This window comes from Mustelus asterias, chromosome 8 (assembly GCF_964213995.1).
Source record: "Mustelus asterias chromosome 8, sMusAst1.hap1.1, whole genome shotgun sequence".
NCBI classification, from domain to species: domain Eukaryota; kingdom Metazoa; phylum Chordata; class Chondrichthyes; order Carcharhiniformes; family Triakidae; genus Mustelus; species Mustelus asterias.
Genome location: NC_135808.1, coordinates 44,997,701 through 45,002,851, shown reverse-complemented (window position 1 = coordinate 45,002,851; position 5,151 = coordinate 44,997,701). Strand labels below are relative to the sequence as shown.

The 5,151-nt window shown below is 47.0% G+C and overlaps 1 pseudogene; it reads left to right on the top strand.

Moving 5' to 3' along the window:
* Window positions 1–4,612: 4,612 nt before the first annotated feature.
* Window positions 4,613–4,814, top strand: LOC144498039 (U2 spliceosomal RNA; annotated as a pseudogene).
* The last annotated feature ends 337 nt before the right edge of the window (window positions 4,815–5,151 follow it).

The window sequence follows — 5,151 nt, the reverse complement described above, 5'->3', positions numbered from 1 at the left end:
GGATTGGAATGCCCTGCCAGCATCAGTAGTAAATGCGCCTAGTTTGGGGGCGTTTAAGAGATCCGTAGATAGGTTCATGGACGAAAAGAAATTGGTTTAGGTTGGAGGGTCACAGTTTTTTTTTTTTTTAACTGGTCGGTGCAACATCGTGGGCCGAAGGGCCTGTTCTGCGCTGTAATGTTCTATGTTCTATGTTCTAACTGGTTGTTGAAGGTGAAGATATTGTGGTCCAGGATGAAGCGGATGAGTTGTAAAATTGCATCTGGAAACTGGCAGTTGACGGCATTGAGTACTGAGGCCGTTGCAGCAATGCCATCATCGTGGGGGATGCTGGTGTAGAGTGCCGAGACATCCATTGTGACGAGGAGTGCTCCTGGTTCAACTGCTCCATGTGTGTTGAGTTTCTGTAGGAAGTCCGTAGTGTCGCGACAAAAGCTGGGGGTTCTTTGTACAATGGGTTTCAAGATGCCCTCGACATAGCCGGAGAGGTTCTCGCACAGGGTTCCATTTCCTGAAACGATGGGACGGCCGGGTGTGTTCGCCTTGTGTATTTTTGTGAGGCAGTAGAGATCTCCAACGCGTGGAGTACGTGGGATGAGAGCACGGAGGGTGCTCTGAAGGTCCGGATTGAAGGTTTTGATCAGAGTGTTGAGTTGACGGGTGTGTTCTTTGGTTGGATCTGTGGGTAACTGTCTGTAGTATTCCTCGTTGTTGAGTTGTCGGTACACTTCTTTGCAGTAATCCGTTCTGTTCAGTATGACGATGGCCCCTCCTTTGTCTGCTGGTTTGATGACAATGTTGTGGTTGGTCTTGAGAGCGTGGATGGCGTTGCGTTGTGCTTGGGTGCTGCTCTGTCTGGAGACAATACACATCTCTTTAACCTGTGTTGAATGCTCCCTCCACCCACATTGTCTGTACATTTAAGACCTGGCTGGCTGTAGAGATTTGTATTCTAATCAGTATTCTGTAATTTGATTTCTGTGTCGGTGTACTGTTTGAGAACAGATTTCCACTCCATCTAACGAAGGAGCTCTGCTCCGAAAGCTTATGGTATTTGCTACCAAATAAACCTGTTGGACTTTAACCTGGTGTTGTGAGACTTCTTACTGTTCTATGACCCAGCCAGTTCTATGTCCATCTTGCCAGCTCACCTCTGATCCCATGCGACTTCACCTTCTGTACCAGTTTGCCATGAGGGACCTTATCAAAGGCCTTACTGAAGTCCATGTAGACAACATCCACTGCCCTACCTGCATCAATCATCTTCGTCACTTCCTTGAAAAATTTGATCAAGTTAGTGAGACATGACCTCCCTTTCTGCAGGTACATCAGGTGATCAAGAAGGCAAATGGGATGTTGGCCTATATTGCGAGGGGGATAGAATATAAAAGCAGGGATGTCTTGATGCACCTGTACAGGGCATTGGTGAGGCCGCAGCTGGAATACTGTGTGCAGTATTGGTCCCCTTATATGAGGAAGGATATATTGGCATTGGAGGGAGTGCAGAGAAGGTTCACCAGGTTGATACCGGAGATGAGGGGTTTGGATTATGAGGAGAGGCTGAGGAGATTGGGTTTGTACTCGTTGGAGTTTAGAAGGATGAGGGGGGATCTTATGGAGACTTATAAGATAATGCGGGGGCTGGATAGGGTGGAGGCGGAGAGATTCTTTCCACTTAGTAAGGAAGTTAAAACTAGAGGACACAGCCTCAAAATAAAGGGGGGTCGGTTTAAGACAGAGTTGAGGAGGAACTTCTTCTCCCAGAGGGTGGTGAATCTCTGGAATTCTCTGCCCACTGAGGTGGTGGAGGCTACCTCGCTGAATATGTTTAAAGCGCGGATGGATGGATTCCTGATCGGTAAGGGAATTAAGGGTTATGGGGATCAGGCGGGTAAGTGGTACTGATCCACGTCAGATCAGCCATGATCTTATTGAATGGCGGGGCAGGCTCGAGGGGCTAGATGGCCTACTCCTGCTCCTATTTCTTATGTTCTTATGTTCTTTCACAAAACTATGTTGCTTCTCACTTATTTCCAAGTGGAAGTAAATCCTGTCTCGAAGAATCTCCTCCAATAATCTCCCTTCCACTGACGTAAGGCTCACCGGCTTGTAATTACCTGGATTATTCTTGCTACCCTTCTTAAACAAAGGAACAACATTGGCTATTCTCCAATCCTCTGGGACCTCCCCTGCAGCCAGTGAGGATGCAAAGATTTCTCTCAGGGCCTCAGCAATTTCCTCCCTTGCCTCTCTCAGTATTCTGGGGTATATCCCATCAGGCCCTGGGGACTTGTCTACCTTAATGTTTCTCAAGAAACCCAATACCACCTCCTTTTCGATCTCAACATGACCCAAACTATCTACACACCCTGCCCCAGACTCATTATCTACCAAGTCCTTCTCTTTGGTGAATACTGACGCAAAGTACTCATTTAATACCTTGCCCATTTCCTCTGGCTCCACGCGTAGATTCCCTCCCTTGTCCTTGAGTGGGCCAACCCTCTCCCTGGCTACCCTCTTGTTCTTTATATATGTATAAAAAGCCTTGGGATTTTCCTTAATCCTGCTGACCAATGACTTTTTGTGACCCCTTTTAGCCCTCCTTACTCCTTGTTTAAGTTTCTTTCTGCTTTCCTTGTATTCCACACTTGCTTGTGTGTTCCTAGCCTTGACAAATGCTTCCTTTTCCTCTTTGACTAGTCCCACAATATCTCTCGTTGTGCAAGGCTCCCGAAACTTGCCAAATTTATCCTTCATCCTCACAGGAATGTGCCGGCCCTGAATTCCTATCAACTTACACTTGAAAGCCTCGCACATGCCAGATGTTGAATTGCCCTCAAACATCTGCCCCCAATCTACATTCTTCATTTCCTGCTTAATATTGTTGAAATTAGCCTTCCGCCAATTTGCATCTTCACTTGAGGATGACACTTATATTTATTGAGGAAGCTTTATCCTTCATCTAACCCAATACTGTACTGAGAATCATAGAATCCTACAGTGCAGAAGGAGGCCACTCGGCCCATTGAGACTATACCGACCACAATCCCACCCAGGCCCCTTCCCACAACCCCATGCATTTAGCCGAGCTCGTCCCCCTGACACTTAGGGGCAATTTACCATGGCCAATCCACTTAACCCACACATCTTTGGACTGTGGGAGGAAACCGGAGCACACAGGAAACCCATGCAGACACGGGGAGATTGTGCAAACTCCACACTGACAGTGATCCAATCCAGGAATCAAACCTGGGTCCCTAGTGTTGGGAGGTAGTAGTGCTAACCACTGTGCCACTGGGCTGCCCTCATACTATACTTGTCCTGAAATTATTTGATGGGGACAATGTATCGGGAGATTTACTCTGCATCTAACCCTGTGCTATAACTATCCAGCGAGTGTCTAGAGGGCCAGTGTAAAGGGAACTTTACTCTGTATCGACCCCTGTGCTGCTGCACTTGTCCAGAAAGTGTTTGAAGGGGACAGCGTAGAGGAAATTTTATCCTGTGTCTAACTCCACACCGTACTTGTCCGTACTTGTCCGTGCTGTTCCTGTCCCGGGAGTGTTTGATAGGATCCCTGAATATGAAGCTTTACTTTCTATGTAACACTGTGCTGTTCCTGTCCTGCAATTGTTTGATGGGGACAAGATATACCCTGCTTATACCAAGCTTTACCCTGTGTCTAAGCCTGTGTTGTACTTGTCTTGGGAGTGTTTGATTGGTATAGTGCAGAGGGAACTTTACCCTTTGCTGTATCTGTACTCCAATTGTTTGATGGGGACACTGTATTGGGAGTTTTACTCTTTATCTAACTCTGTGCTATAATGTCCTGCAATTGTTTGATGGAACAAAATATTGGGAGCTTTGCTCTGTATCTAACCCTCTGCTGTACCAGTCCAGAGAGGGTTTGACTGGGGCAGTGTTGAGGAAGCTTTATTCGATATCTAACGCCATGCTGTACCTGTACTGCAATTGTTTGATGGGGGCAGTGTAGAGGGAGCTTTGCTGTGCATCGAATCCTGTGCTGTAACTGTTCAGGGAGTGTCTGATGGGGGCAGTGTCGTGGGAGCTTTACTCTGTATATGACCCTGTGCTGTACTTGTCCAGAGAGTGTTTGATTGGAGGGAGCCTGACTCTATCTAACACTGTGCTGTAACTGTCCAGTGAGTGCTTGATGGGAATATTGTAGAGGGAGCTTGACTTTGTAATTAACTCGAACAGCGCCTGCTCTGTGAGTGTTTGAGGGGATTATTTAGAGGGAGCATTACTCTGTATCTAATCTCAAGTTGTACCCGTCCTGCAATTGTTTGATGGGGAGTTTCCTCCCACAGTCCAAAGATGTGCGGGTTAGGTTGATTGGCCAGGTTAAAAATTGCCCCTTAGAATCCTAAAATGCGTAGGTTAGAGGGATTAGCGGGTAAATATGTGGGGGTAGGGCCTGGGTGGGATTGTGGTCGGTGCAGACTCGATGGGCCGAATGGCCTCCTTCTGCATTGTAGGGTTTCTATGAACTTTACTCTATATCTAACACTGTGATGCGAGTATTTGATAGGGACCCCGTCGAGGAACATTTTCTCTGTGTTTATCCCTGTGCAGAGATTATTTGATAGGGATCGCTTCTCGGCCTTTTGGCTAAGATCAAGTGTAGTTATGTGGATGCTGCACTTGGTTGAGGTCATTGGGTTGCATTTAAGCTTCATATGTTTCATATGAAGCAATTTTTAAAAGCGGTATCTCGGCCTTTTGGCTAAGATGCAAATGAGCTCAAGTCTTGGAGGAGGAATTGCTTTCCCTCCTCCAATCAGCTTGGCTCATGTAGATCAGGCCCAGGACAGGGTAAATGGTCGCTTGCCCTGTCTTGCCAGCCTGGATTGGAAATGTCTCAACTTGTTGAGACTCTGAATTGGACTTGATTTGATTGAATTGGAAAAGTATAAAAAAAATTTGATGGGGACAGTACCTTTTGGCTAAGATCAGGTGTGGTCTGCAGATGCTGCGCTTGGTGGTGGCCATTGGGTTGCATTTGGGCTTCATATGCTTCATATGAAGCAATTTTTGGGGGCGTATCTCGGCCTTTTGGCTGGGATGCAAATAAGATCAAGCCGGGGGGGGGGGCGGCGGAGACGTCTGCCTACTCCAATCAGCTTGGCT